General features: G+C 42.3%; 1 pseudogene across 1 annotated transcript; it reads left to right on the forward strand.

Annotated features, from left to right (window-relative positions):
- The first annotated feature begins 267 nt into the window (after window positions 1-267).
- On the forward strand, window positions 268-484 carry LOC308308365 (large ribosomal subunit protein eL38-like; annotated as a pseudogene). Its single transcript has one exon. The product of its transcript is annotated as a large ribosomal subunit protein eL38-like (transcript).
- Window positions 485-12,941: the final 12,457 nt, after the last annotated feature.

The following is a 12,941-nucleotide window of genomic DNA, read 5'->3' on the forward strand; positions in this document are numbered from 1 at the left end:
GCAGAATGTTATCTCTGTATGAGCTTTTCTATAATAATTTTACAATAATAACATTTTTCTTTATAAATAATATAATATAATATAATATATAATATTTTGTCTTCAACATATTTTTTTCCAAAATGATAATTGAAAAATAGGGGTCGTCTTATAATCAGAGTCGTACTAAATTCGGGCTAATACGGGTAAGTAGCCTTGGGAATCCCCTTTTTATTTTGAATCCCCACTCTGAATGGCTGTGCTTCAGTCAACAGCAGAAACAGTAGCATGCCAAGAAAGATAGAAGACATCAAATATGTCCTAATGATAGCAAGGAGGAAGAGTGCCAAGGGTGTCAAGATTAAGAAGAACTAGGACAATGTGAAGTTCAAGGTGTGCTCCAGCAGGTGCATGTACGTACACCCTGGTCATCACCGACAAAAAGAAGGGTGCGAAGCTCAAGCAGTCCCTGCCCCCAGGTCTGGCTCTGAAGGAGCTAAAATAAGACCTTTGTTAGGTACAAATTGGAATAACAAATGTGAAAATGGACCAAAAGAAAGGTGCCGTTGCAACCAAAATGGTTCCCAAGCCATGTGGCCCATAGGGCCTGTATCCTGATGAGCCTTGTCTGTGGATGGGTATGTACAGTATGTATGTATGTGGCCTTGTTGGTGGGACCATTAGTCAATGAGGGAGCAGCGTTCTCGGTAACATCACCACCAACGAACAAGTGCGACCTGATACAGGTTGCAAGTTGGCACCTCGACAGAGTGCCAACTTGCGAGGAGACAGTTATCATCACCCTACTTGCGCGCTCTGCTGGTCGCACTTGTCGTTTTCTTCGGAAAGTAACAAATTACCAGACACATTTGTCTATGAGTGCACAAGACGCAAGTTGTCATCCCGACAGAGTGTCTAGTCTAGTTCTGTAGATGTACAAGTACATCCCCAGCCCAATCCTCTTGATGCTGAGTGCCAAGCAGGGAGGTATTGGATCCCATATATTCTATTGACTTTGGTATGACCCGGCCGGAGGTTGAACCCCGACCTCCCAATCTCAGGGCGGTCACTGTAGCACATTAAATCATGCATCAAGACTGCAATAAAGTACATGTTACAATTGTCTTCTTTCAGAATGGTCACATGATTGTGTTTAGTGGTGTGTATCAGTATGGGCCATTACATTGTTAAGAACACCACCAGCTTCTGTTCATTTCTCCAAGGTTGAGCACACCCAGACGCTGCCATTGTGACAGTATCCCATGCCCTTGGCTGGAACAACGTGATGTTGCACATGGTTTTGAGCTAATCCAATGTGACACGCTGCAGGAATGCCAGCTATGTGAGTGGTTGCTAATGGTCTGTAATGGTCTGTGATGGTTGGGGTGTGGGGGCGGTTCATTGTTGCTTTGATAAGCTGTTGATGACGCGCGTGAAGCAAAGAATGATGGCGTCAGAGTGTGTCCTTGTGGGGGGGGGGGGAGGCAGTATGTCGGGGTGTCAAACAGCAAACTAACGCAATGTTCAGAAAAATATCAGGAAGACAAGGAGGGAAAATTGACGATGAGGAGGAAGAAAGCAACAAAATGAAAGCGGACGATAAAGAGACGGCGCAAATGTGTTTCTGGACTACGCACCAATGGGAAGGAGAGGCTGTAAGGTGAAGGTGCTATCGCTTCTAACGTGGAATCAGTGATGTAAGACGTCCAGCGTCCTATGTCACCCCAGCGTACACAACACACACAACACAAACACTCCCCCTGCATCCTGCGTCAGCACTGCCATAAATCAGTGGAGGGTGTGACGCAGTGGCCTCCACAAGGCAGGGCTTTCCCCGGCTGCCAACCCACAGCCAGAGGACAGACCAGAGACCTGTACCAGTATACCATCCATGAAGTCAACTTCATATGACCTGGCTCCAGCCCTGAGATTTTACCTTCACGATGGTGGATTGAGAGGGATTACAATAGGGGGCGGTGTACAGGTCTAAGGGCTGATGCATACGGTAACAAGTCTGTTCGCCCTCTCGGCCGTTCGCCCACGGCCGTTCCGCCGGTCTCACACTCACCGCGCTGACCGCTTGGTGGGGCTGTACTGTACTGTACTGTACAAAAGTACAATTTTGAGGTACTTTACTTGAGTATTTCCAATTTGCAATACTTTTACTTCGACTCCACTAAATCACAGATCCAAATATTTACTTTTACTCCACTACAATTATTTAAAAACGTAGGTTTTAATGTTACATTTTAACTAGTGCTGTCCAACGATTAAATATTTTAATCGCGATTAATCGCAAGATATACCTAGTTAATCGTGCGATTAATCGCACATAAGTCATACGTTTTTATCTGTTCACAATGTACCTTAGAGGGATATTTCTCAAGTCATGTATACCCCTATTAACATGGGAGTGGAAAAATATGCTGGCTTTATGCAAAATTATGTTAATCCTTTATTGGAAATCAATTAAAACCCCAAATAAATTGTAATGGTACTGCATTAAACAGGTGGCAGCAGATGGGTATAAGGATCCACTTCATTTACTTAATCTAAATGTACTTAGTAATATGAGTACTGTAGTAGTTTGTTGATTAGTTTTGTCACAATGAAAAAAGGAAAAGAAAAACCTTTTAGAGGTATTAATAAAATAATTAAAATTCAATAAATTGTCACTTTAGAAATGTGCAGATCATTAAGCTGATCATTTGGGGACCTCCCAAAAATAATTGCTGTAATAATAATAATGTTGAAAACCACTGTCCTAAACGCGTGATATTGAAACGTAACGGCATTGCCGCAAGCCACGCCCCTGCCTGCTCTTGATCACGCCCATACCTTCCTCTGATTGGGCAGAGTCCGTTGCCATGTGAACTGCCTTGAAAAAAAGATGGCGGCCCCCTGTCTTTAGCTATTTGCGGCGCTACACGCTAATATTCAGTCTTTTAAATGAGTAAACCGACGTTTAAACTAAGTGCTTGCTTAGCGTCACACCAATGAAGGTTTAATACAAACCTCTGCTGCTCGTCCACCTCCCCATTGTAATCAAGGCATTTTCACTCACTGCCGCTGGTAAATAGACTAATTAAATCACGTTTTTTTCTGCAATAAGCTGCTTTGCATTAACCAGTGCAGCTAAACGTTATATTTACCTCTCAAATTAATGCAGTTATTGGTGTGATGTGAGTTCATGAAATCATGAAAGTCACTCAGTGGTTCTCAAAACTCAAGCCTTTTAATGTCAAGGACCCCCAAATAAATTGCCACATAGGCCTATCAGCCCACGGACCACCTCCATTTGAAAAGATAAGCCAGGGACCCCCCATAAGAGAAGATTTCTTAAGGCTCTACACGCTAATTATTTATTGTTTTTATGTATTCACACAACTAAAGTATAGCTTTTGGAATCAATTATGATTGAAAACCCATATGTTCCAGAGTGAATCAGGGGAAACTATCAAACTATAATATTTGTGACTTACATCATTATTGGTTTTCTGGTTCCCCAGCAAAATGATAGTTAGGAACCAAATGGACCCTTATGGGTATGTAACTCAGTGGGGTCCGGGGACCCCCGGAGGTCCTTGGGGGAGTTCCAGGGGGTCCCCAGCTAAATGATAGTTAGGAACCAAACGGACCCTTATGGGTATGTAACTCAGAGTTACACTCAATGAGTAACATTGATTTTACAGTATAGATTTGGGTCTCAGAGATAGAAATGCCATTAAATGGGGGTCCGTAGCCGAATGCTGCTAGAGCCTTAAGAAATCTTCTCTTATGGGGGGTCCCTGGCTTATCTTTTCAAATGGAGGTGGTCCGTGGGCTGATAGGCCTATGTGGCAATTTATTTGGGGGTCCTTGACATTAAAAGGCTTGAGTTTTGAGAACCACTGAGTGACTTTCATGATTTCATGAACTCACATCACACCAATAACTGCATTAATTTGAGAGGTAAATATAACGTTTAGCTGCACTGGTTAATGCAAAGCAGCTTATTGCAGAAAAAAACGTGATTTAATTAGTCTATTTACCAGCGGCAGCGAGTGAAAATGCCTTGATTACAATGGGGAGGTGGACGAGCAGCAGAGGTTTGTATTAAACCTTCATTGGTGTGACGCTAAGCAAGCACTTAGTTTAAACGTCGGTTTACTCATTTAAAAGACTGAATATTAGCGTGTAGCGCCGCAAATAGCTAAAGACAGGGGGCCGTCATCTTGTTTTCAAGGCAGTTCACATGGCAACGGACTCTGCCCAATCAGATGAAGGTATGGGCGTGATCAAGAGCAGGCAGGGGCGTGGCTTGCGGCAATGCCGTTACGTTTCAATATCACGCGTCCTAAACCACCGTTAGGCCAAATGGCTAAAATAAATAAATATGCGATTAATTGCGATTAAAATAATTAATCGCGATTAACATAACGGTGAGTTAACTGCGATTAAATGAGTTAACTTGGACAGCCCTAATTTTAACATTAAACCAGATAGACGCCTGGGGCGAACAGCCAGGAGGGCGAACGGCGTGGTATTCATGCATATACTCCACCCACAACATCTCGGCGGCACCAAACAGCCGACATTCTGACGGTACCCCGCCCCCCCGGACCTTTCAATGACGTCATATTGTAGTTTGGCTAGAGCCGAACCGATTAAAACTCTGGTCTAAAAGTGGCCCTCGCTGGATGATGATGGATCATCATCATCATCATCACTGAGTGGAAGGTTAGGTCCAACTTTTGACAAGTTACCTTTTTTTTTTATAACTCAATTTTTATTAAACACACAAAACACGAGGCCAAACAAGGCAAACAGAGAGAAAACAACTACCAAAAAGAAAAGGGAAAACAAAAGAAACAAGACAGAAAAACAAAAACAAAGCATTGAACAGGGTGGAAAGATACAATCTTCAGTACAATGTCTCTATTCTAAGCAATGTCCATGGGCTGTTGAAAGAGAATCCATTTTTCCCAATATTTGTCTGATTTGTCCTCTTGTAGTCTAAGTATAAAAGTTAGCCTTTCCATAGTGTATATTTCTTTTATAATAGCAATCCAATCTTCTTTAGTTGGAGGATGCTGTTGTAACCAGCGACGTGTAATCGCTTTTTTGCTTGCAGCTAGGAAAATCTTAATTAAGTATTTATCAGGTGTTAAAATCTCTTCTGGGATATTTCCAAGTAATAGCAAGGTACAGTTCAGAGGCAACTCAAAAGACATTATCTTTCCCATGATGGAATGTACATCCTTTGACAAGTTACCTTAATACCTTAAACAGATTTTCACACAGTGAGATAAGCAGCTCTACTTTAGGCTCGCGTAGCCAGACTAAATCACTGCGTCGATATGAGCCTGGTACTATATGGAAGGTTTCTTTTCCTATAGGGCCGGGTTTAAAAAAAAATTCTCTGAACACAATTGGTTAACCAGAACAATACTGGGCCCTGATTGGTCACCCAACTCTTCGGGGTGAGGAAATGGATTCACAATAGAACAGTGAAGTCATGACGTGACTCGCTCAAGTAATTCTCTATGGAGAATAACATTGGGTCATCTTAAATCGTCAGCATTGTGGTCCAAAAATAAACAAACAGCCTTTGCGATATTGTCGGCGAGGTGGCTCTGTATGGTTTGTGATAGTCAGTCACTCCTAAGTGATAAAGTCTGTTTCTAGCGAAAATGTAACTAATTCGGCGACAGTAACATTAGCGTTTTTTCACCATCAGTTGATTCTTCATATCCATATGAGTCAAACCGCTGAGATAATTTCTATTTGTTTATAATTGGAACACAGTTCTTATATGACGGGATATGAAAAAGGTCTATGGGAATTCAGAATGGGGGAAGAAAACCGCGAACCAGGTAGGATGTGTAAATTACGTCACACTTCACTAGTCTATTGAGACCCAAATCTTATTTCATTTGCACTGGTGGATTTGTCTGATTCCAGGATAGCTCTGCTTGTGTACACAATAAATTAAAGATTTAAATTAAGATTTCACTGTGTACATTCCCGACAGCCTTGAGTCATATTTGACAGAGAATCGAGATTATTGTGGACATTAAACCAGTCTAATATATCTGGTAGCAGGGACAAGCCTGGGCCTGGAAACATTTCACACCGTGCCCTGATATTCTACAGGTCAATTTCCTTTTAAAAGTACCATTCTGTCCAGCCCAGTACTTTTCAATACCGCAGAGTCTCATTCGGGCTTTCCTTGTTTCAGTGCTGTAAAATTCCATGCCAGGTTTAAGGTTGAAAAGCGTGGAACGAATCCTTACATTTCACATTTCATTTGACAGCCTGCGATAAAACCGAGTCCCACTGGACTCTGTGGAAGCTGGAAGGACTTTGTTGTTGGCACAGTCAGGAGTGGCTGAACAGACATCCTCCAACTGCTCCTGATCCACTCTCTGCCAATCAATCCAAGTAATGAACCCGAACGGACCAAAGCACTGTTTCCACAGCCCACTTAGCGGCAGCAACCCCTAAATTCAGAAGAGGGACTGCGTGAGATGTGATTTTGGGCACAGGCTGGCGCAGCCTGGGACCCTACAAACAGACACCCTGAGTGACGTCACTGAGTGACGAGGCTGAAATGAATTGCGTGCAGCTTAAAATGCCGCGGAAGCCAATCAAGTGATGCTTTTGACAGACACAGAGAGAGAGCTGCTGTTTGTTAAACGTTACCAGCTTTACAGCTTACCAGCGTGCGCACGTGCGTGTGCGTGTGCGTGTGTGTGAGAGAGAGAGAAAGTCAAATCACAAACAATCATCAATGAAAATTACTTTTGTGGGAAATAATATCTCTGTGAATGGTATGCGATATATATGACTCCTACTTCAGTCAGTGAAGTCCAAGGCTGAATGTGACAAATATTAAGACCAAGATGACTGTGTAATATTTAGTCAGGTTCACTATGTATTTTCGTTCAAAATTTGTGGGGATTAGTAAAACTATACATTTTTGGAATCTTCAGAGCATGGGGAATCCAGAAATCTTTGTTTACATTTGCACAGAAACCTGTAAAGCTGCCATTTTGGACGTTCAAAATGGCCGACATAAAATACATAAGTTGTGCTATCTTGGCTTCTAGACAACCTATAAACTTAATTAAACATGCCAATCCTATGTTTTCTGGGTCAAGGAATCAAATGAGTAAATGATGGGTGTAAAATATTGCGGACCCCCACCCCCTTTTTGGGTGTTATCTATTTTGGGACCTCCCAGAACAGTACACCAGCCAGTTAATGTCCGATTTTCATAATATTAGAGTTGTTTTGTAGGTTTTAAAACATCCTGAGTTCATTTATGACACTTTTAAAGCAGCCAGAATGACCTTTCTGACTTTTGGTTGGGGTCTTTCCTCACCTGGGACCCCCCAGACAGACCCCTGAACCTATCTCAGTAATCGCTCTGCTCCTGCTCCAGAACAATGTTAAATCAGATCATAATTGAAGCATAGAAGTTGTTGTAGCTGGGCTTTGAAAACAAAAAGGAGTAGTAGCAAATACCAGGGGTCTTCCACAGGAGGTCCGGGACCCCTGGGAGGTCCTCGGGGTTACTACAGGGGGCCCGCCAAATCTATATTTTTAAACTTTTTTTAAAACTTTTAACATTTTTATGTATAATGATGGTTTATTAGTATTCTCAGTATTATTTATAACATTTTTTGTGTTAGACAGTTATGGTTGACAGTTGTTACTGCAGGGATTGCAAGAATTAAGGTATTGCAACTTCTTACTTTGGGCGCACAGACTAACGTGTCCATTTATTGCACTGCACTCACACTGACACACACACACACACACACACACACACACACACACACACACACACACACACACACACACACACACACACACACACACACACACACACACACACACACCTCTTTGTTATCGTCAGCCCAAAACCCCACACCCTATCCTCTTAAAGAGCTCATGGTCAATTATGCCCAAGGAGATTCACTACAATATGTCCTCCCTAATAGTGTTGACAGTCTCCAACATAGCATTTGCAGGGAGGAGTGCAAGGCAGGTTATTGTTTGAGCAGCTGCACCGTCCCTTGCAACCTGAATTCCATCTATTTTCTTCGATTGATGGAAGCTCAGGGCAATTTGTCAGTATGACAAAGTAGGCATCATAATACAAAAAAAAAGAATATAGATATATTCGAGTGAGGTCAAGTTATTGGATGTCACAAATGTCAAGGGTTCCTTGGCCTACACAATCTACCTGTTGCTGACTGGGGAAGAACATTTGCTGGAATCTCCAAAGTACATGGGTCAATGCCTACTCGAAGCCTGATGATGATGACCAAGCCATAAACCGCTTCAAGGACCTTGGCAAGGTTTCCTCCTGAGCTTATTAATGGTGAGCATCCATCAACATCATTGGAGCATTTTGTATGCCGTGTTTACAGTTCAAAAGGTTCAACAACCCTGCAATTACTCAGATGGGAACTATTTCTGTCAAAGAACTTAGAGCTTGAGATACTACCTCCAACTTGTGCTGCACTGTTACCACATAATCCTCTGTGCCAACTACGTCACAATGAGGGATAAATCATACCTGTCAAATTGCCCACCAATTGAAGAAAATAGATGGAATTCAGAGAGTGGAGGGTATGTTCCAGTCAGGTGTCTTGCCCTCCCTGCTCCAAAGGCAGTACTTGAGCTCATAATGTGACTGAAAAGCAGTTTGCAAGGGATGGTGCAGGTAGTCAAATAACCTGCCTTTTACTCTATGCTATGGTGGAGACACTGTCAACACTATTAGGTTGGACATCGAAGATGACGATGATAAAGACGAATAGATCCTGCATGTCTGAAATTACTGTATTGTAGTGAATCTCTTTGGGCATAATTGACCATGGGCTCTTGGATAGGGTGAGGGTTTTGGGGTGACAATACAAAGAGGTGTGCGTGTTGTGTTGTCAGTGTGAGTGCAGTGCAATAAATAGACACGTTGTTCTGCACGCCCAAAGTAAGAAGTTGCAATACCTTAATTATTGCAATCCCTGCAGTAACACCTGTCAATCATAACTGTCTAACACACAAAATATATAAATAATACTGAGAATACTAATAAACCATCAAAGTACAATACATAACCCAGGATACCTAAAAACATTCAAAGTTTCAAATGTAAAAGAATAAAAAAAAAAAGATCCCATAAAGATTTGGCGTACCCCCTGTAGTAACTATGAGGACCCCCCAGGGGTCCCAGACCCCCTGTGGAAGACCCCTGTTATTTGCTACTACTCATTTCTGTTTCCAGAGCCCAGCTACAACAACTTTTATGCTTCAATTATGATATAATTTAACATTGTTCTGGAGCAGGAGCAGAGCGATTACTGAGATAGGCTCAGGGGTCTGTCTGGGGGGTCCAAGGTGAGGAAAGACCCCAACCAAAAGTCAGACAGGTCATTCTGGCTGCTTTAAAAGTGTAATAAATGAACTCGGGATGTTTTAAAACCTACAAAACAACTCTGATATTATGAAAATCGGACATTAACTGGCTGGCGTACTGTTCTGGGAGGTCCCAAAATAGATAACACCCAGAAAGGGGGTGGGGGTCCAGGACATTTTACACCCATCATTTACTCATTTGATTCCTTGACCCAGAAAACATAGGATTGGCATGTTTAATTATGTTTCTAGGTTGTCTAGAAGCCAAGATGGCACAAATTATGTATTTTATGTCAGCCATTTTGAACGTCCAAAATGGCGGCTTTGCAGGTTTCTGTGCAAATGTAAACAAAGACTTTTGGATTCCCCATGCTCTGAAGATTCCAAAAATGTATAGTTTTACAAATCCCCACAAATTTTGAACGAATAAACATTTCTTAACATAGTGAACCGGACTAATTGGTTCTTTGCCAATAGATTATTTTATGAAATAAACAGGTTACATTTCACTGATAATATCATCCTTCACCTTGAAGTTAAATTCATTATTTCCATGTACTAATTGTTTTATTTGATGGCCTTCCTGCCTTCGTATTTGGCCTGTGTGCCCTAGAAAAACGAATAAACAAGTCCAAGTCGCCATGCCCCTAAAATGACCAAATTCCAGGCCTGTCTAAGACTCTCCAAAATCTGTATCAGCATCAGTCTCAAAACTCTACAATCGGTCAAGCTATCGTCAACACATTCGGTGCAACCCTCAGAAACTTGGGCCATTCTCAATAGCCTACCCGAGGTTGTTAAGTTCAGACTTGTGTCTTTGGAAGTTCACACTTGCAAGTTCGCCTCAGGAGTACAAACTTCTGAGGACGGGAGTAAGGTACTGTGGTACTCTCGTTTGTACCATCTCAGCTCGTTCACTGTGGATATGTTCAGTGCAGATCAACAAGCTAACACCGCGGCGCGTTTCACAAGTTTGTGAGAGCACAAACAGTCAAGTAGGTCTACAAATAAAGAAACTGCCCTGGGTGTTTAATTTTTTTTATATAACTATGTCTGTGCCTGATATGATTTATTCAAAATCAATCTTGTTTTGATTTCTTCCACCTTTATTCAGTTGTCTTAAAGTTGATTACAAAGCAAAATACAAAACGGTTTGCGAGGACATAAACATGTGTGACCACGTCCATGTCAAACTAATTCTTTCACATGCACATACACAACCACCACAAAGGCCCAACCTAAATACATTTGAAAGTTTGTGACGCATGTTGAATCATCACAATTATGCAAAACCATAGATTTACCCAAAAGTCAGACCGATGACTAACCGCCGGGTTGAAATCCGATATAGTGGCTCTGGAGGCGGAAACAGCGCCACAATTATCGTACCATAGCGCACCGTAGTCTATACAGGACATGCAGTGTCTGACTCTGAAATGCCTGTGGTTTCACCGGACTTCACCAAAACTCTGTTAGCAACCAGGGGCAGATCTGGTCATGTTTATCTTGGTTCACGGTACTCTACCGAGCCCCATGAGTCACCATGCAGACGCGGTGCAGAGAACCGAGAATCACCTCTATACAGAGTTTGGTGTGCCAAGTTAACCAATTGTGCCCTATCACTAATTGCATAGGTATTTGAAAAGCCTTGCTCAACCCACCCAGGCAGTCATGCTTAAGTACACATTACAATAGGCGAATAATTTTATTTTCGAGTATTTGATTTGTTTTGACAAAGACAAGAAATATCTTTTCTCTTTAATGCCAAGCATATAAACTGAAATACTAAAATAAACACAAGGAAACCATAGATAGATCTTAGGCTTACACATTCATGTTCAAGTCCCATGACTACAATACAAATGTGACCACGCATAGCAAAGTGTGCGTGTCTATATATGTGTATATGCATATCGTTACTGTCGGGCAGAAACCTCGTATCTCGAAGTTTCAAATGTGTACTTTTTTTCGCAAAGTAAAGCCCTGCTTCATCATACAAGGCCATCGCACAAAAGTAGTGAAAACAGCTGATCTACAAGCACAGTGCGAGGTGTTGTGTGCTTGTAGATCGGCTGTTTTCACTAGTTTAAATCATTTAAAAAATGATAAATACAAAACAAACGGTTTTGGACATACAAGGTTTCCACCCGACTATGACGATATGTGGCTGTGTCATCTGCGTACGAGTTCGCTGAATGTACAGTACATGCTCTTTGTTGGAGCCAGCCATAATCCCTGCTTGTTTAACCATCAAATATGATATTAGTCAGAGATACTAAGGATGTAATATGCTGCTATGAAAGCAGTGATTACTGCCATATACTGTGTAGATATAATCCAATGTGATGGTAAATGTGATCAATTTAAGGTCAGTGAGCTTGTGAATTAACTCAGTGGTTCTCAAACTGTGGGTCGGGACCCCCAGGGGGGTCCCCAAATTATTTTGGGGGGTCCCAGATGATTAACTTAATGTGCAACATTGTTTTCTCACTCAACAGTAAACAAACCAACATACATTTTAATTGTATAGAGGGTAACTGTACATTGCTAAAGTGAAATTTAAGGACTTTTTAATACATCTAAAATGATAAATTAAACATGGGCCAAATTGTCAAATATTAGAGGTAGAAATTGTGAAAATAGACGTTCTACATGCTCACAACGCCTCGCATCATAGATCTGCTATTTTCACAATAGAACCGCGTTATACAAAATGAAATGCCTCAACTCTTTGTGCTGATGGTCAGGGTGGTGGGGGTCCCCCGTTAAAATATGATTAGTTTAGGGGTCGTGGCCCGAAAAGGTTGAGAACCACTGAATTAACTGAACAGACCCACTCCTCTTTCTCTCTCTCTTTCTCTCTCTTGCTCTGCCCCCCAGTCCCCCACCCCCCCCCCCCCCCCCCTGCCCCTTTTCTCTTATCCTTCCTTCCTCTCTCGCCCCTCGGTTCTGGCTTAAGGTGAAAACATTCCAGCTGCATCCAGGTCAAGACTCCAGAATAGAAGCCAGCAGGCTGAGAGGCTGAGAGAGTGGGAGAGGAGAGAGAGAGAGAGAGAGAGAGAGAGAAAGAGAAGGGGGGGGGGGGGGGGGGAGGCGGAAGGGAGAGGCGTAGCATACTTTTCCATTTTCCTATTTGTATAGGAGTTCTTTCGGATTGAGCATAATACAGGTCATGGAGTTCACACCGTACATACTGTACACACATAGTTTTATGATGGACCCCCCCCCCCTCCTCCTCCTCCCTCCCAGCTTCTGCTACCTGCACAGCCTGAATGGAATAAGTCAGTCATGCGTGCTGATGACTGTGTCAACCGTGGCCCACTGATGCCCTCCTAAAAATACCAGCCTCCTTACTGGCCCGTGGCCTTCGTCCAACACTCACAGGTGACACATAGCTTAATACAGTATTATGAAAGTGGTTCTCAAAGTGGATTTCAGGGACTCTCCAGGTTCCTTTATGGGGGTCTAAATTGACCCTTAAGTTAAAGGGATATTTCACTTTAAAAACATTTTTTTGTGTCATTTTATCATCTAATCAGGCTTTGGGAACACCC

This window comes from Nannobrachium achirus (genome assembly GCF_963921795.1).
Source record: "Nannobrachium achirus genome assembly, chromosome: 22".
Lineage (NCBI taxonomy): Eukaryota > Metazoa > Chordata > Actinopteri > Myctophiformes > Myctophidae > Nannobrachium > Nannobrachium achirus.